Source organism: Cyprinus carpio, chromosome B16 (genome assembly GCF_018340385.1).
Source record: "Cyprinus carpio isolate SPL01 chromosome B16, ASM1834038v1, whole genome shotgun sequence".
Classification (NCBI taxonomy): domain Eukaryota; kingdom Metazoa; phylum Chordata; class Actinopteri; order Cypriniformes; family Cyprinidae; genus Cyprinus; species Cyprinus carpio.
The window spans coordinates 755,780-776,597 of NC_056612.1; the positions used below are offsets into that span (position 1 = coordinate 755,780).

General features: G+C 37.6%; 1 long non-coding RNA gene across 5 annotated transcripts in view; it reads left to right on the forward strand.

The window, feature by feature from the left end:
• LOC109104625 overlaps nucleotides 1–20,818 on the forward strand; it is a 94,617-nt gene that overhangs the window by 67,383 nt on the left and 6,416 nt on the right. For 2 of the 5 annotated variants that reach the window (XR_006156653.1, XR_006156651.1), the window contains exons 3-4: nucleotides 2,202–2,254; nucleotides 4,230–4,879. This is a non-coding gene — a long non-coding RNA (uncharacterized LOC109104625). Of the gene's footprint in view, nucleotides 1–2,201; nucleotides 2,255–3,721; nucleotides 3,912–4,229; nucleotides 4,880–20,818 lie in introns of those variants that run through there. The other 3 variants (XR_006156654.1, XR_006156655.1, XR_006156652.1) reach the window with 3 other exon arrangements.

Below are 20,818 nucleotides of genomic sequence, written 5' to 3' on the forward strand. Positions count from 1 at the left end.
AAAAAGTGTGTCTGGAGGGGTGGGGGGAAGCCCTATTATTGTAGAATTCAATAAATAATTTAATTCCAGAAAAATCAGAACAGAATATACAGAATTTAGATAAATTCTGTATTTTTTTTTAAGTGTTTAATAAAATGTTGTTTAATTGTGTTGTTTAATCATAAAAAGTTTTATGATTTGAATAGTCCAGAAAAATTAGAATGGGGAAAAATTACAGAATTTTAGAAAAAGAAAAGTGGATTTTGGATAAAAGTAAACATTAATTTTTTTTATTTTTTTTTTACTTTTAATAAAATGTTGTTAAATTGGCCAAAATTTATTATTTTTAAAATTAATTAGACTTGCTTTTTTGATTATTGTAGTTAAATGTAATCATTAAAACAGAATGAGCAGCAGATCATCATATTAGAATGATTTCTGAAGATCATGTGACACTGAAGACTGGAGTAATGATGCTGAAAATACAGCTGCGCATCACAGAAATAAATTACACTTTAACAGAGATTCACATAGAAATAGTTATTTTAAATTGTAATATTTCACTGTTTTTACTCTATTAGATAAATTAAGCCTTAGTGAGCAGATGAGACCTCTTTCAAAAACATGTAAAAATCATCATAGCGTTTCCAAACTTTTTACAACGTTATATATGTATGTATATGAAGTACAATATGCTGTAACCTTATGGGGCCCTACTAGTGTGTTAAAGTGCAAACCCTCTGAGGCCCCGTGTTTACTGCTGTAGCTGAAGAGGGAGTTCTCAGCGCACCAGTTAAAATATTGTTTTGCAGTCATTTGCAATCTTCCATTTAGCTTAATTACCCTACAGCTGGTTTGAGTTTATCTGCGGCAGATCTTTCTCACCGCTAATTTGAACTGGTTCCACTGCTGCTGAGAGTTAGAGCGAAACACACCCTCCAATTCAGAAACACAGCAGCCACAGTACAGCCCAGAGCAGATCTTTGTTTCATTAGCACTCTGAGCGGGTTCCAGGCTAATGCTAACCCAACATCACTGAGACTTTGAGACAGATGTGAGTCTCTCTGAGGTTGCTGTGTTCTGCTGGGATTCGGTTTATTGCTCCGTTTCCCACCAGAAGAGGCTCATGGGAATCTGAATAACACAGGCTTCCCAAAACACTGCTTTGAATCACCCTGGCTAGTGTACATGCTGTCTGGCTAGTGTACTTGCTGCCTGGCTAGTGTACATGCTGTCTGGCTAGTGTACATGCTGTCTGGCTAGTGTACATGTTGCCTGGCTAGTTTACATGCTGCCTGGCTAGTGTACATGCTGTCTGGCTAGTGTACATGCTGTCTGATGTCTGGCTAGTGTACATGCTGTCTGGGCTAGTGTACATGCTGTCTGGCTAGTGTACATGCTGTCTGGCTAGTTTACATGCTGTCTGATGTCTGGCTAGTGTACATGCTGTCTGGCTAGTGTACATGCTGTCTGGCTAGTGTACATGCTGCCTGGCTAGTGTACATGCTGTCTGGCTAGTGTACATGTTGCCTGGCTAGTTTACATGCTGCCTGGCTAGTGCACATGCTGTCTGGCTAGTGTACATGCTGTCTGATGTCTGGCTAGTGTACATGCTGTCTGGCTAGTGTACATGCTGCCTGGCTAGTGTACATGCTGTCTGATGTCTGGCTAGTGTACATGCTGTCTGGCTAGTGTACATGCTGTCCTGGCTAGTGTACATGCTGTCTGATGTCTGGCTAGTGTACATGCTGTCCCCCTGGCTAGTGTACATGCTGCCTGGCCGGCTAGTGTACATGCTGTCTGATGTCTGGCTAGTGTACATGCTGTCTGGCTAGTGTACATGCTGTCTGGCTAGTTTACATGCTGTCTGGCTAGTGTACATGCTGCCTGGCTAGTGCATAATGAAGATATTAATAATTATATTGTCTCATAATTTTAGTCTACCCATTTCATGCTTTAAAAAATGAATGAAGTCATTGTTAACGTATAATCCGAAAGAATGGAGTGGTTTAATCCAAGCCTTCTGAAGAGCAGGATCTGTTTCTAAACTTTCTCTAATGTTCTGTCGATCTGTTTGGATGAATCACAAACACGGAGTAGGCCTGGTTAGAACAGGAACACTTGCTCCTAAACCTGCTGGTTTAATTGCAGTGATCCTTGTGTGGTTCAGCTGGTTGTGTTTCGTGTCATTTCTCAGATCTCTCATGTGTCTCTTCTTTCAGAATCAGATGGGATCTGCTGCAGCGGTGACGAGAGGAACAGGATGATTCACTCAGTAAGTGTCCTTGTCTTCTTCCTCTTCACATGATTGTTCAGCTCCACTATTGTTTTTGTGGGTTCAGAGTTTGCGTTCACAGCTCCACTTGGACTTCTTATCTCTCTTAGGTTGGTTAGGTGTAGTTCTAGTTTTAACATGACAGATATACAGTATAATGTGTTTTCACTGAGCAGCCCAGTGTTGTGCCGTACATGTGATATTACAGTATGTCAGCAGTATTACAGATGTGTTTTAGTATTTTAGAATCAAAGGTGAGAATCAAGTGATGCCTGATTAGAGAACACATCAGAGTTTGAGTCAGTTCTTATCAATGAATCAATCACACAGGTGAATTCATTCTGAATCATTCGGACAGTTCAGCTCACTGAGTTCTTCTGAGTGTTTCTCATTTACATTGAAGCAAACTCCTCAGCTTTTGATAAAAATTCACCTTTATGAGATCAGAATAGGTCAGCTATGAGACTGGCGTATATCCGATGAGAAAGTGTTGGGAGGAGGTCACGATTGTGTTGTTCTTTTCCCCACACAAACACTTTCAAATGCACATTTACATTTTTTTTTATAGGTTTACGGAGTTCTGCATGCTCGCAAATCTTCCCATTATAACAAGAGAAAAAAAGCATGCAATCATGTATAAGACTATAAGCTTCTACCATTACAGATAGAGCTTAAAGCACTTTTTGATGTGTCCTTTTAAGGCAATGTTTTAAAAATGTAGTTTTTAAATTAAATCTAAAAATATTTGAAAATATTTAATTGAAAAATATTTAATAATTAATAATGATTTAATCTGTAGTTAACTAGTTAAGTATTAAAATAATTATCCCTTCTAGATATTTGGTGTCTGGGCATATTTATTTGTTTGTTTATGTATTTATTTAATGATATTAGTTAATGACACAAGATGTGAAAAAAACAAACAAACATATGAAAAAAAAACTAGGAAGTTTAAATGGCAACTGAGCTAATGAGTGATCCTGTGCTGCCATCTTACTGGTTACAATGATAATTTCATATCATTTTCATTTGTTGTTATTTCATTTGTGTGTGTGTGTGTGTGTGTGTGTGTGTGTGTGTGTGTGTGTGTGTTTTGAGATTTATAATTGAGATGTAAATTGTGAAATTGATAGGACAATATTTGGCAGAGATACAACTATTTGAAATCTGGAATCTGAGGGTGCAAAAAAATATTGAGAAAATCACCTTTAAAGTTTTCCAAATGAAGTTCTTAGCAATGCATATTACTAATCAAAAATTATGTTTTGATACATTTACGGTAGAAAATTTACTAAATATCTTCATGGAACATGATCTTTAATTAGGATAGTGGTAGAGTGTTGCAGTATAAAGATAATCACCAAGTATCTGTATCTGTATCTGTATGCATCTATCAGAAACTAGCACTTGATCCATAAACTCTGGCATCAGAGTGCACGGAATGCACACAGAGTCAGCGGCGTTCAGGGTTGTGAGCGCTGACCACTTCCAGTATGTTACGTAATTCAGTCTAGTCATCTGGGAGAGCCTGAGGAACACTGGTCCAGTCCGAGCCAGCGCCAGCGGAGTCGTGCGGTGTAAAGAGATGAGCCCAAACACATACATTCTGCACGGATGCATGCGCCGCCGCAGCTTTCTGTGCATTGCATCAGCACGGGTGGGCTATTTTTACTGTTTATTTGAAAGCTGGTTCTTTTTCTAACAAACATGCAGGAAGCTTTTAGGCAAGATATGGATGAGAAATGAGGGCATATTGAGTTTTGAAATTTAGCTCCTTGGTGTCAAGACCAAAGTGAAGAATGTGTTCTATCGTACGCTAAATAAACAAAGGCATTTCAAGTACACTGTTCAGACTCATGCTCAAAGGGATTTTCTGATTAAGATAAAGCACAAAGAGGGACACAAACCAGACTCAAACACAGTCCTAGAGATCAGTGACATCTAGACATGACGGGGGTCTTCTTGTGCTCTTCAGGTTCTCCCTGCACCTGTTGCTGGCCCTAATGACCCGAGCCTTTGAAGCGCCGTACAGGACTGACTTTCCTTTGTGACGCGGTTAATGAAAGCCAAGCACTTCAAATTGAGAGTGTAAGAGGACCGTCATCGACACGCTCCAGAGGCCACGGTGAGGATGCACAGCGCGTCTCGACTTATCAGTGCAAACAATTATCAGTGAGTAATAAATCAGTCAGAGCGAAGGTGATTCCAGGCAGTGCAAATCTTTCATCACCTGCAGTCAGTAAAGACGACATGAAAGCTGTTCTCGTATTCTTACACATGCAGTCTGGAAATATTCTTAGTGGTTGAACCCACTGCTTCCTCTTTGAAACGGTTTGTTTTGAAAGTGTGTCACATTTCTTTAAGCTGTGAAAGCCGAACGATGAGTGTGTTCCAGTGCTGTGCTGTGCTTCTAAAAAAAAAGACTCGCCTTGTTATTTTGCTTGTTTGTGTTTTAATCCAATGTAAATTCATGCTCCAGATACACTCGTAAGACACTTTCCAGGTCAAACAAACATACAACAAACAATCAAACAGTTAAATGTTCCCCACTTATGCAATAAAAATCTGCAATATCCTTATATTTATTTGTTACCCATCCATCCAAGTACATCTCTGCATCTTACTCTATTCTATTCCATTATCAACTGTTCATACAATTTATTTATTTGCATATTATTTATTTATATTATTTATTTATTTTCCCCTTTCTCTGTGTGTTGTTGTTGTCTCTGTGTACTGGAAGCTTTTGTCACTAAAACAAATTCCTTGTATGCGCAAGCATACTTGGCAATAAAGCTCTTTCTAAATCTGACACTGTAAAAAAACAATCAAACAAAAAACATCAGATATCATTCTGTTTTGTAGGTGTGCATTAACAAATACAATAAATATGTAATAAAAAATAAATATATGTATTTTATTAAACCCAAGCATAAATCAGTGTTTTTTTAGCCTGTTTACATCAATTCCAAAATAACAGTTATAAGAACACATTCATGTATATTTTATTCGTAAACGGATGTTCATCTGTTCTTTTTAATAGTCTGAGCATCATTCATCAAAGCTCAGCAGACACTGAGCTGTGCCTTTAACTTCACCAGGCTGACTGCTCACTAACAAAATGTGCCACATAAAGTCTCACATGGCTTTCCCTTATACTCTCAGTGATGCCCCATCAAGCCCAGCGCACGCTTTAGAGGTTTGTTAAAACTCACTGAGCTCAGCGGAGACGAGAGAGTCGATGACTTCCACTCTAACTTTACAGTTTTTTTCAGCCTCTTTGTTTCAAAACTTCACACACAAATCCAAGAATTGCACACACAAAATGTTAAATGCCTCACATCTGTTGCAAAATAAAGCACTGCGTTCAAATTATAATTTGCAAACACCTTTGCCATAATATGAATCCCTGTTAGAATGAAATTTTTGTGTGTTACATAGAGAACTGTGTTGTGTTTTGCAAAAAGTGTTTTATGAAACTGAAAACTGAGTCAAAGGCAGGGAATTAGTGTATGGTTTTTCAGATTTGGTGTGTGCTTCTGCTGTTTGAGTGTCAGCTTTCAGAAACTGTGTGACGAGTAAAGATTGTGTGTGTAAGCAAACTGTAACTGCTGGTGTCTCATCCAGTTGTTTTCTCATCCAATTTTGCCTCCTCTGAGGAAACTCGCCTTGTACGTTCTAACAAAATCCCTGGAACTAAAAAATAACAGCGCTTTTCAAGATCTTCCACCTTCAGCCCAGGGTCATCAGTCATGTTTGCTGGTGAACAGTGTGACTGTGTGGGTAAACCAACAAAGCCAACATCAAACCAACGCTAACCAGCAGCAGCCACCTGGAGCAGCATGAAGATTCTGTTCAAGCACTCTGACACCAGCGCTCTTCTTTCTCGAAATATCTCACAGTGCATCCTCTGGAAGAGAGCCAAGCCGTTTCACTTCAGCAGCAGATCTCAACCGCAGCAGGCTCAGTAAACACTGTCACGCTGAACGTGTCGCTGCAAACATCCGGCTGGAGGAGACCTTCGTGCCACACAGTCAGGCCTGCTTCTTCCTGAGGAAGAGGCTCGATTCTCTGCGTCTGCTGCTGATCTGAGCTCAGCTCCACGCTCTCTCAGACGCGTCTCTCTGGGTCTGCAGAGGCTGGTCCTGGATCAGCGCTAGAAGGTTTGACTCAGAGCGTGGGACGTGAGCAAACTGTCAGCAGATCACAAAAACACAAGCGTGAAGTGCTTCTGCTTCTCTTGATCAGTCAACAAGAGCTGTGAAAACACCCTAAGTCCCTCATACCAGACGATTCCTCTCCGAAAACACAAACATTCACATCCGAACCGTGAAAAGATTAAAGATTGTTGATGTTTTAGGTAGCAGGGCAGCTGATGACTGCTTACAGACAACGTATGATATCACAACACATGCATAACAATATCTACAAGTTATTTAACATAACGTTTGATAAAATAGTAAGACATAAATCTATTTGAAAATAATAATAATAATTTGAACTTGATAAAAATAAATCTGTTAGTAAATAAACAGCAATTTCTGGATTCTGTAATCCTATTATAATCATTTTCATAAATTAATACATAATTAAAAACACAAGTAAAAAGTAAGTGCACTCAGTAATCTGGTAAGTCACTGGGAATTATATTTTCTCAGACAGAGACCAGGTAATGCTAAATTCACACACGGGACACCACAGAGCTGCATGATTGATCATTAAAAGAGTGCATCAAACACCCACTGGAAATGTATTTCTAAACAACAATGATTTGTCTATGCTTATTAAAACTTTTGACAAGTATGATCACAGCGAACATTCAAATCTGTGTTCATGCTGCTGCTGAACTAGAGAGAGCGGTTATCAAGATACATATAATATCATTATTTCTGTGTTACAAACATCCAAATAATCACAGAGCTACTGGGTTAAAATGTTATCGTTTAGATATAAACACTCTTGTCTTGAGTAGCGATCAATATAGAGCAAATCACTTTCTGAAATTAACTTGACCTTTCAAAGAAAGACTGTCTCATTTCATGTTATGCCAGTAGGTGGCGACAACTGATTGGTCGAAAATGTATTTGTCATTGAATCACTCTTTCAAGAGATTCTTTCAAAAGCTCCTGAGCTAAATTTCAAGTGTCCCAGAAGATTCTTTTTAATTTTTTTAAAGTGAAAAGGCCTATGTGTATGTATATTGTTACTGTATGTATTCATTTTTAAATAAACAGCTATTAACATTTTGTCAGATCCTCTAGTAAATTGCATGCAATTTGGTTCAGTTCGATTCAGAATCATGGGAGAGTTGTGATCTCAAATAAATAAATATTCATGATTCCAATTATGCATAGTTTCTGAATGTCAACACTATAAAAATTATTATAGCTTTTGCTTTTCAATTATTAAAAGAAAAAGGAAAAAAATAAAATAAAATAAAAACAACAATAAACTAAAGAAATAAACGTATAAACTAAAGAGCGTGTGTGGTTTGGCGCCCAGTGCGTCTTGCTCTTAAAAGGACTGCTCACCTTCAAGTCTTTCCAACTTCAAGCTGAGTTTGTTTCCTCTGCTGAACCACAGCATGAGAACACAATACTATGTAAGTCAATGGGGACGGAAACTGTTTGCTTACCCACACTCTTTATGATATCTTCTTTTGTGTTCAGCAGAAGAAAGAAACTTTCTCATTTTGGAACAACATGAGGGTGAGGAAATGATAAAAACAGTTTCATTTTTGGCTGAACTATCACTTTTAATGTCAAAAAAAAAGAAAAAAAGCCTAATATTGATGACTAGATGCAGATGCTTCGAGCAGGTCAAAGGTCAATGTTTCCTTCACATGATCCACTGATGATGCACTGAAGAGCGTTTGTGTCCATGAATGACAGTGAGTCAGTATCCGCTGAATATCATGAAGTTCTGTAGGCTAATTCATCAGAGACAGTAAACAATATTACAATGAGCTCCAACACACAGAAAGAATAGATCACACTCATGTGACTGTTTTACAAGCCCAACAAATAACAGCTCATTGTGAGCAGACAGTATGACACTCACAGCTCCGGCGTCTCATTGTGTCGATGAACACACACACACACACACACACACACAGATCTGTTCATGAAGGAGAGCAGCATCTCCATTAAGTTCCACTTCCTGTCCTGGCACGGCTCGGATGTGGGCCATGAACTCTCTCTCTCTCACACACACACACACACACACACACACACACACACACACACACACACACACAGTCAATACTTGGCACGCCACCTGATGCACACCTCCTCCCGACCTTCACACACAACCCTGAGTCTCTGAGAAACCCAGTGACCTGACAGACTGGGCCTGCTGGCTACACACACACATGTTTGTTTCTGTGAATTGTGGGGACTTCCATAGACTTTTATTACTTTTATACTGATCAAACAATATTTTCTATCCTCTAACCCAACCCTAATACTACTTACATTAAAGATGTTTTGTTTGTTTTGTTACACTTTCAGATAAACATCATTTACTATTTTTTATTTTTTTGGTTGTTGTTGTTGTTTTCCCTCTTGGGGACCACAGGCTGGACACACACACACACACATACACACACACGTTTACTTGTGTTCTGCAATTTCACTTCTCAAGTTGTGTATGTTTCTGGTTTGTGGCATTGCTAATATTGTTGGTTCCTTTATGATAAATCAGGTTAGTGTTTTTACATTTTTGCTTTTGAAACTAATAATACTATACGATTACGATATATGCATATGTGAATAATGATTTAAATTTAAATTTATTTTTTGTTTTTGCTGGTGTACTCAACCACCACTATCTGGCATTATCCAGCCTAAACATGGAAATCAACTGGTCTTTTGAGGCAGATTTAGCATAAACTCTAGTGTATTTGGTGCTGTATTCAGAGGTAGACTGTCACATTAAAGCTACAGTCTAAAGTTTGGATGTTTCTTCTGAAGCTTTTCTCTTGTTTAAGCATGTGTTTGTGCTTCATCTATAAATAGCGTCTTACTTTCTTCCTGTTCCTCCCACTCTCGTTCTCGTTCCCGCTCCTGCTCTGCTTCTTATCTGACCTCAGAACAGCCGAGCGTGAGCGCTGCCGGGGTCACGGGGTCATGGTCAGCACTGACGGGCCGCTCAGCAGGAAGCCTCTCTGACATTTGCGGGTCTTTGAGGTGTGTTCGTCTACTCGTGCCCCACAGAGCTGCTTTCTCATGAACCGTGCACTAATGTGACCACAGCTACCAAACATGTCCTTCCTCGTAAGAATCTCCAGAGATCATTCGATCCCATCTGAAAGCAGCCACTAAACAGAAACATTAGTTTCAAAAATTCATGGTGTGTCAGATGTCTCTTGGACCTGAGGGGTTTATGAGTCTCTGTGTGTGAGTTTAGGGAGAATGTTGTGCATACTGAGTCACATATTAAATTATACCTTTACAGCATTATACACAACTGTTCACAGAGTCCGCTGTAACAGATGCTGTACGTTTGTGTGGTGCTGGTTAGACTGAGCAAAACCATACACTAAAAACACATCTTTACTCTAAAACAATTCTTACAGATAGTACATTTCACAAAGAATTAAAAATAAATGATAATTATCACATTGGAATCTTGATCTTGTGATATTTTAAAGGTGTCATGAAATGAGAAACCGAAATTCCCTTGATCTTTTGACAAATAAGTGGTCACTGTACTATAAAAACATCCTGTAAGTTTCAGAACTCAAAACTTTCTCATTGGTGTAAAAACGACAGCTTGTGGAATGCACAACTCTATGATGTAATAGTGTGGATAAGCACTGCCTCCGCAAAAGAAGATCAATGCTTGCTTCTACAGCACTTCCTGTTTAGCTCTGCCCACCGATTCTACATCACTGCCTGTTTAGCCCCGACCACAAATTCAACATCGCTGCCTGTTTAGCCCCGCCCACAGATTCAACATCGCTGCCAGTTTAGTCCCGCCCACCGATTCTACATCGCTGCCTGTTTAGCTCCGCCCACCGATTCTACATCGCTGCCTGTTTAGCTCCGCCCACCGATTCAACATCGCTGCCTGTTTAGCCCCGCCCACCGATTCCACATCGCTGTCTGTTTAGCCCCGACCACAGATTCAACATCGCTGCCTGTTTAGCCCCGCCCACCGATTCCACATCGCTGCCTGTTTAGCCCCGCCCAGCGATTCTATGTCACTGCCTGTTTAGCTCCGCCCACCGATTAAACATCGCTACCTGTTTAGCCCCGCCCAGCAAGTCTATATCACTGCCTGTTTAGCCCCGCCCACCGATTCCACATCGCTGCCTTTTTAGCTCCGCCCACCGATTCCACATCGCTGTCTGTTTAGCCCCGCCCAGCGATTCTATGTCACTGCCTGTTTAGCTCCGCCCACCGATTCTACATCGCTGCCTGTTTAGCCCCACCCACAGATGAATGCCTGTAGTGTGAATAACAATAGAGGTGAACACAGGTCTGCGAAGAAACCAAACAATAAACTTTATTTGAAGAACTTTATTTTTATTTTAAATGAGGTGGCGCTCCAGTAAGAAATTGGTCCTTTGTTCACTTCATTTTTACCGTGGATTCATTTACAAACAAGATTGAAACTAAAAGACGATGCTGTGCCACTATATTGGATCCGACAGTAATGACACAACACTGTTTTCATTACAGTGTCACTATTGCTTTGTCTGTTATTACAGATGATTTGCTATGTATTGAGTTATTTAAGCGTTTTAAACCTATATCACAGCAGCATCCATCTGTGAGGAAAGTACGCTGTCAGTCATACACAACTATAAGCAATCATAGCAGTGGTGTTTACTTCCGAGTCTACAATCCTCCACACCTGTTCAAACAGAGCTATCTGATGAGGGGGTCAAAAACAGCTCAGAAAATAGCCTATTACTTCTTAATTAATGTTTTTTTTTTTTGACGTAAAAATCTTGATAATATAAGTGAACCTCAGAGAACAGTACAAAAAAACAAAGGCAGTTCATGATCTTATAAAACATACTCCAATATTATTTTTACTTACAACCTCAGAAAGGCATTTTCTGTAGTGTAGGTTTTACACTTATGATTAATTGATTTAAATGTTGATTAAAATCTTCACATTTATCTGTATAGTAGCAATAGTAGTACAGTAGTGATAGCAATAACAGTAGTAGTCTATCCATATCTTTTCATAGTCATAGAAACTCTATTGTGGATTTTTTCTTTTGCTATTGGGGCAAATAGGAATGCAAAATGATTGCAGTTTCTCTTCGCTACAAAAAAAAATAATAATAATAAACAGTATATTGATATGAGTAAAAAAATTATACGATCAGTAAGTCATAGCATTGTATCATTTTCTATTTTCTATAACTCATTAACCCAATTTAATTAGTTTCAACAAGAAAATACAAATTTTGTTTTAATATAATTTGAGTTGTGATAACTTGCACAGCTGGTTTGCTTATACTTAAAATGTAAGATTTTAAGTTGAACTAAATTTAATGCGGTAAAGTTTACCCTGCTATGACTGCTTCCACTTCTGAGAGCCCTGGAAGTGTGAAACGGGTCCTTTGGTGTAGTTATTGAAATATGAAGCATCTTTGCAACGTGAAGGTAGCGGTTTTTATTCTTAGAGAATTAAATACTGATATAAGTCATTTTCGGTAGAATCATCTGCCAAATGCATAAATATAAATGTTTGTGCTGACTATATGTTGAACCATCCGGCACACGTGTTCATCATTGAGTCGGTGTGGTATTGCACTCATCCATTCATTTCTCTGTGGCCGCTCTTCTCTCTCTCTCTCTCTCTCAAGCTCGAGACGAGCTCATTTCACACCAGATAATCACATTTCATGTCTGTATTCGCACATCGTTCTGAGCTCGTCTCATTGGCTGCTGCTGTCCTCAGCCGGGCTTGACCCACTAAACTCTGTAGTGAACCTGAATTCCCTTCGTCTCATTGGTTCCTGTTTTGGTCATGTGACTCCTCATGCGTCTCCTCCGTGTGGTGAAGAGCGCCCTCCAAAAACCTCAGTGTGCGCTCCTCTCTTCCGTCTCGCTGATTCTTCTGCACTGCTGTGAATAAACAGCCGAGCGATCATTACTGTGGTTTGTGGGGAAATACGCAGCGAGTGTTTTGTGTGAATCTGCTCTTGTGTGCCTCCAGCAAATGCTGTGGAAACCTTTGTTTCTCAGAGTTGTAACTTCCTTGTGTGTGTTTGTGTTTAGTTTCCCACAGTGCTTCTCGTTTCCTCTTCCCATGGCTTTCTCATGGCCTTCCTCCTCCAGCGCAGCTGCTCTGATCTGTCCAGCACATGGTGGCTTTGAGAAGAAAAGAAAAAAAGAATTTCCTGTGCTCACAAGAAACTTTTCACATGTGCACGCATGACAGTGTCTGATTTATGTAAATAATAACCTATTTCCTTTGTCTGTCACTGCAATTTTACTGTGACAAAAATGAGTATATGGATGCGCATGATTTCATACAGACCTATTTGCTCAAAAATGAGCTTTTCTGCCTATATCACAGCCTTATGTCTGCTTTAATGCATCCTCTATGATGGCAGAGAAACAAGGTGGACTAGGGAGAGGAGTAGTTGGACCAGGACTGTCTGGTTCGGTTGAGACTACAGCAGACAATCAGGACTACTGAGAGGATTACTGGTCCCCCTCCAAATTCTTTACACCTCCAGAGTGAGGAAAAGGGCAAAGCAAATCATTCTGTACTCCACACACCCAGCCCACTTCCTCTTTGAACTGTTGCCCTCTGGTTGGCCTTAGCATTTTGACAGTCTATGCGCTATATTTGACTGTATGTTCCTGTTGGTTAGAAAACATGTGCTTATGTTTGGACCGAAAGACTCAATTTTGAATCAGGTTTGCGGTGTTTTGATACGAGTTAGTATATGCAGAAATGTAGAGTTTGAAATATAGAATTTGTATTTGTTTAACAAAATATGATTTTGGCCATATAATTAACTATTTGGCTTGTTGTGTGATGTAGGTGTGTTGCTGTGTTAGGAGTTTAGAAAAAGACCTTTAAGGGTAACACTTAATTTTGAGTCCACTTTAGACATTCTTTAGACAGTGAGTAACTTTGCAACTACAGTACATGTCAGCTAGCAGTCATTAGAGTATTAGTCTGCTTAATATCTTCTAACACTTTATTTTGATGGGTCCACAACATACAACATACTGACTATGAGAAACTTTGCAAGTATATCTCAACTTATTCTACTAACCCTAAACCTAACAGTCTACTCTGAGAGTTAGCAGACATGTAGTTGTGAATTAATGACAGTTAGTTGACATCTAGTTACTTATAGTTAGTAGAATGTCTAAAGTGGACTATCAAAATAAAGTGTAACCACTTTGAGTACTGGTAAACACTTGTTAGCAATTGAAAACACAAAACAAACAAACAAACAAACAAACAACAAAAGTTTGTTAAAGTGTAAAACGTGTCACTTCCTGTTGCAAGTAGATGGCACTATGACTATAACTGAATATGGGCTTGTAGATCTGATCAGGTCAGGAGTCTTATCAAACATGTGAAGTTTGGGGAAGATCGGACATGTGTGTCTGAGTTATAGCCACTTCCTGTTTTATGGCGAAACATCAAAATTTTTCAGTCTGCCACTGACACGCCCTTTCATGAAAACTCAAGATCTTCACAATTTAACATCACAAAGGGCTTTAGATTACACTGACCAAATTTGATGTTGATCTGATTAATTCAGGAGGATTTCGTTAAAATACAACACCTGAAAATGGCAAAAATGACACAAATTTGTAGAGAAAATAACCAACTTATTGATTTTGCTCCAAGAGACCTTTTTGTAGATATTGGTGTGCTACATGTGTGTGTCGATTTTTATGCATGTACGTGAAACGTAGCGGGAGGGGAACATCATTGAATGTGAATAGGTGGCGCTATTGAGCCATTTTGCCAAGTTTCGTGAGTTTTCGAGCATGTTTAGGTCCTCAAAAAAGCACTTTATTTTGGAGAAAAAGAAGAATAGAAAGAATAATAATAAACAGAGCAATTCCAGGAGGGTCCTTGCACCATTGGTGATCAGGCCCTAATAATAAAGAGAACAGACAATAAAATAAAAATATATAGAGAAAATAGACACAATTATGAATGTGCAAATGTTTTGAGAAGATATGTACAACAAAATATACAGAAAATACAAGAAATTACGAATGTGTTATTTTACAGATGAAAAGTTTTGAAAAGTTATGTACATCCCAGAGATGTTATGCATTGTTTAGGTGGAATATAGCCTGAGGGAAAAAGCGGTTCTTATGATTTATCTGTGTCAGAAACAATATCTTCGTATTGAAGGCCAAGTTTAAAATAGATCTCAGTTAGGCTAATTCATGTGCATCCATGCTTGTTTTTGTTCGTTGTAAGATGGCAGAAGTGACGCAACCGGAAAATGTAACGCATGAGCTCAAAAATGGTTTCTTGTGCACATGAAAAAGTCAAAAAAAAAAAAAAATTCTTTAGTGGCTCCGTAAACATGTATTTACTATAGTGATAACAGTACATTATGCAGAATTACAAGCAAACAATTCAAAACCAACCCCAACCTTAACACTATAGTAAGTACAGTAGTTAGTAAATTTCACAGAGTACTCATTTGTGTAATTACACTGTAATAAAGACACCTTAAAATACAGTGTATCCCAACTTTAAATTAGCTATTTTTGTTTCCTTGTTTTTATGCATACACTTTAGATTTATGAGTGGAACAAGAAAAAATGGAGAGGAAAAAACAAAACAAACATATTTCTTATGTTCTGATTCTCAGCTGATTTTAGATATTGTTATAAAAAAGCAACAGTGGAGGTGAAGGTCTGCTCATCAGTGTCTGATAAGTGCTGGCGTGTTTTAATTAATATGATGTTACATGAATGCAGAGCCGATGTTTGCTGTAGGGACGGTGAACTTTATCAGACAGCTCTTCAGCTGTCGAGCAGGCCTTTCTGCTTCGTTCATGTGCTGTAATGAGTGGCCATTCAGAGCTTGCATCTGTTGTTGTTAATGCTGTCAGAAAGCGAGGGCGATTGAGTCTATGGCCTCACTCCTGATTCATATACACATACAATCAGCTGCTGTTCAGCTTTAACCAGCTTAGAGGATTCAGTGCTTCATTACAGTTTTTTATAATTGCTAGGACACATTTGTCATTACTTAGGTCACTTTTTCTACACTCTTCACACAGTGAGCACGTCAGCAGTCTATATGAGTTAAACTGTGGATCATTTATCATTGCTTTGGAACAAATTGCATTCAATGAATTATTTTCTCACTCATACGCAAACACCTACAGGCCAGTGTGCATGATTACATACTCTTTTCAAAAGCATAATACACAAATGAATAGGACAGGAATATGCTACATTACTACACACTCTCAGAAAAAAAGGTATAAAGGCTTCACTGGGGCATAACCTGTTCAAAAGGGACACTTTTGTACCTTTTATGTACTAATAGGTACACTTTAGGTACTTATATATATTTTTAAGGTACCAATATGGACTCTTTAGGTAAAAAGGTGTGCCTTTTGAAAGGGTACCGCCTCAGTGACAGCTTTTGTGCCTTTTTTTCTGAGAGTGCAGTAATACCTAATAATAACAAAAATAATAATAATATGCAGTTTAAAAATAAACTGCAAAATAAATAAATAATTAAAGTAATTTGATATAACTGAAGAGCTACACGTTTCATTACTATCTGTACAAAAGGGGAAAACTTGAACTTGGAATGGTTTTGTACTGTTATGGATAATGTAACATCATGCAGTGAATTATAAACAGTAGAGAGTGTCATTCTTGTTTTGTAAATATATATATATATATATATATATATCTATATATATATATATATATATATATATATAAGAAAGAAAGAAGTCATTGTATGCTGTCTGTTGCTACACTGTAAAAAAAAGTCTGTAGTTTTTACAAAATAATTTTGGCAGCTGTGGTTGCCAGAATACTTTTGTAAAAAATACAGAAAAACTGTAAACACATTTACAGCCAAAAACTGTAAATTTTACAGTACACTGTAAAAAAAAAGTCTGTAGTTTTTACAAAATAATTTTGGCAGCTGTGGTTGCCAGAATACTTTTGTAAAAAAATACAGAAAAACAGTAAACACAATTACGGCCAAAAACTGTAAATTTTACAGTACACTGTAAACAAAAGTCTGTAGTTTTTACAAAATAATTTTGGCAGCTGTGGTTGCCAGAATACTTTTGTAAAAAATACAGAAAAACTGTATACACAATTACGGCCAAAACTGTAAATTTTACAGTATAAAACTGTTATTTACAAACAAGAAAATTTGAATGTAAACCAGTAAAATTCAACAACGCACACTGCTATTAAAATCTGTTTTGTACCTTTAACATACTGACAACCACCATAATAATGCAGGTGGTAAAAAAAAGCCACATGAAGAATCGAAGTTCATCACAAGTAGCTTCGCCACAAGCAGAAGTTTATATTAATATATAGAAGGTGCACAAAGTCATTCATGCAAACACAAAACACCATCATGGTGACACACGATACTTAAACAATTCAATAAACTTTCATTAAACAGCAGAAGATGTAACATAAAGCCCAAATGTACAACTGATAACAAAAAACTATTAAACATGATTATTTAAACAAAATACTTTCAAATGTGGAGCGTCACACAGGGAATTCTGGGAATATCAGTTTACAGTTTTTGACTGTAAATTATACATTGATATGTGTTCTTTTTTTATTTCTAAAAACTGTAAAATTAACAGCATTTTACTGTAAAATTACATGAAATGTCTGGTTAGATCTTTTACAGTTTTTCCCTGTATATAGTACAGGAACTTACTGTTAACCTATTAACACTTTTTTATTTGTAGCGTTTTTACAAAATTGTACAGTTAAAATGACACTTATTTTTTACAGTGTACAATATGCTACAAACAAATAGCCTAAATTATAGAAACAATATTATTATAATTGTAGCCATATTTTTATATATATAGATGGGCAACCTCTCAGGTTCACAATTATTTTTATTTTTTTGTGGAAAAAAATGTATTACCTCAATTTGCATCGTTTCATCAATCATGCTAAAATTAGTCTACAGCATAAACTTGTAAATTGACATACATACTTTATTTGTATTTTTAAAAACAACAGACCTAAAACTTTAGTTTTTACAATATTTGCATGTCAAATTAACAAAATTGTTTTGTTATGAGTATTACAGTATTTCTCTGTTTTTGATACCAATAATTTGTAATTTTAACAAATAATTTTGATTACAATCACATATTGTTATTGTAAATATAACAAAATATTATGTTTAATAGTTTACAAAATTCCACTGTGAATTAAACAAAAAAAATATGTTTTGGGGTTTACAATACTTTTCTGTATGGATTTTACATAGTTTTTCTGTAAATTTCACGGTCATTTTTTACAGTGTAGTGTTTTTAGGTCGTAGTTTTATGAGTGACAAAGTGTGTTTATTTGATGAAAGACTTTTCTATTTGAAACCTGTATGAAATGTTTTGCTTGTTTTATTGCATTTTGGTTAGAACTGTGTGAGCAGTTTTCAAAGAATGACTTGAGTATTGAGAAGTGTGTCCTAACGACTGTAAGGAACTATAAATGAGCTTAGTTTGATGTCAGTTTTTAATCAAATACTCCAGATCTAAGATGAGCATGTAAAGAACACATGAATAAGACTGAACTGACTGTTTCATGACCCAGTCTTTCCTTGAGATCTGAATGAAGTCCTTATTGATTTAGCAGAAATTTGAAGTACTTTGTTTGGGAGGATTTATTTTTGCTTGTTCTGTTCAATGTAATGACCCTTTTATGTTCATCGTGTAGTTTATATAAATGTTCTGTAAGAGGACTACTTACATCTCCATTAATCCACTCCAGAGAAGCGCAGGAGAAGTGCTTTCCTGACACTGACGACTCGTCGACCCTCAAATAAACCGAGCGCTGCTGACGGACACAAGCTGATCAGAGCAGTCTTCTCTGCTGCCAGCCAAACAATAACAGTCAGCTCCAGATGGGGAAGTTATTAAATACAAAGCTCTCTCTTTTTCTTAGGCCTTGGTCATAGCTTTTCTTAAAAGTACATAGTAAAAAAATAATTATATATATTTGATAGTGTTTTTATAAGAAATACACCAAAAATAGACCAAAACATGGATTTTGGCAAGAGTAACTCATATAAACATGCATTTTATAATTTGGAAGTTTGCTTTATTGTGGGAATTATATACCTGAGATTCACTTTGCGCAAACTCCTAAATGTATGTGTGTGTGTGTGTATGTGTGCATATATCACATATATAGTGTATGTATTGTACTGTCTTTCATTCCTCTTTTTTTAAGATTAATGAAGCACAGCTAATAATGAGAGGATTGTGTTGCATTTCATTTCTCAGAAACGATAATATGGTAATTAGTAATTATAAGTAATGTCACGAGAGCAGCATTTAGATTCAAATGAACAGCTGTGATTAACTGGAGCCCTACTTACATATATGATATTCATATTCACGACCCCTTTACGAAACACACGCTTATGCAGCTTATGATTATGCACATGCTTTGCTCCATTTGTTTTCTCAGATGGGATTTTTTTGGAATTCAGGAACCTAATCGGGCGTAAATCAACGTATTTGCCTTCCTCTGACGGCAGAATGACAGTTGAGTACTTGGCAGGACGCCTCAAACTGCAGAAATTCAGACAGCCTGCCAAGAGCAGGACCACCTGTTAATGAAGAGCAGCTTCACAAAGACATCGTCCTCTTTTGGCCGGTTCTTCTGTTGGCTGGGATGTAGTAGGTGTAACACTCTCCAGGTTTAGGCAATGCTTTGGGAATATTTGTAGCTGCTCAAACCTGCTGGAGTTGAGAGGTTCAGACCACACACCTCAATCTGGCTCAGAAAACCACCCTCACGTTCATCCCGGTCCGTCTGAAACAAACACACGTGCACACGCAGAGAGCACGGTCACATCTTCATGTCTTTCTCCTGACAGCAGTGAGATCACATGCTTCTCAGATGTTCCTCCTGAGAAAGAGCTGATGATCTGACCGCATGTTATATCTTCATACTTTTACTGTATGACTTGATTCATTTGAGTCTGTTTCTATTTCTCCTTAGGACTTTCAGGAGATAAACATCTGAGATAGTTGATCATTAAAAACTCTCCTAAGCTATGGAAAAGTCTCTGAACAATAAAATGTTCCTCTCGGTTGAAACAGCCTATCCAGGTTTTTCAGTGGGGAAAACAAAATGTGTGTTGTGCTGGTTATGATGTATAGTGTTTAAATCTGGACGATCATGACATGAGAAATGTTTAATCTAGTGAATGAGATCCATAATTATGTCTGTTTTCAATGTCAGGTCAAGTCATCTTTATTTCTATAGCACTTCATACAATACAGATTGTTTCAAAGCAGCTTCACAGTAATAAACAGGAAAACAACAGACTTGATGCAAACAGCATCAAATATGAGACAAAGTAAAGTTCTTAAAGTGGTGATGTTGCAAAATCCATCCATTATTTGATTTCAGGTTTATTGTAGTTAACCAAAACTAAAACTGATTCTAAAATGAAAACTATTAAACCAATAAAAAAAAATGAAAAAGAAAACTGACCTGAGCAGAGATCAGTGGCTGTAATTAATCGTGAGGAGATGAGGATCCATTCAAAGGTCTGGTGTGTGGAGAGAGTAAGTGGACGTCATATAGTTAAACACAGAGTCCAGAGCCACGGCAGAGAGGCAGGGCTGTGGGAACTCAATGTCTGCCCACTGAACCTGGACCAGTGCCTTTCTGGACACAGAGGATTTTAAGCCAATCACTGTAGATGTAGATGTCATGTCGCCGCCGGCAGCCATATCACCCTGCAGCCCAAGACTGGTCACCCACTGAAGCTGAGCAGGGTTGAGCCTGGTCAGTACCTGGATAGTGTACTGCGCCCCAGTATAGCGATGGGGACACTACACTGTAAAAAAAAAGCACCTTCTTTTGGATTAGACATTAAACCGAGGTCCTGTGGTCATTAAAAATCCCAGGATGTCCTTTGAAACCTTCAACTTGTCACAGTTAACATCCTTCATATTTCGTTTAATTTAACTTCCCACTTTACTGGAGAGAAAAGAAGCACCTTGTTAATCTTCCAGCTATAGATCTTTAAATGGAGAAACTCTGCTCATATTTTTTGCATAATGATGCATCAGAATTAATGGCTGTTTATGAAAGTTCACACTGTTGCTGGAGATTAAATATAACACAGATAACATTATTTATTATTATTCAATTCAATTCAAGTTTATTGTATAGCGCTTTTTACGATACAGATCATTGCAAAACAACTTTACAGAAAATTAAGTTTCTACAATATTTAGTAGTAGCTTATCAGTGGTGACTGTCAGTGTATGTGCATACGGCAGAAATGTTCAGAAAAATCAATAAAAGACGTAAACTAACAGACGATTTACACTATTAACAGCAATTA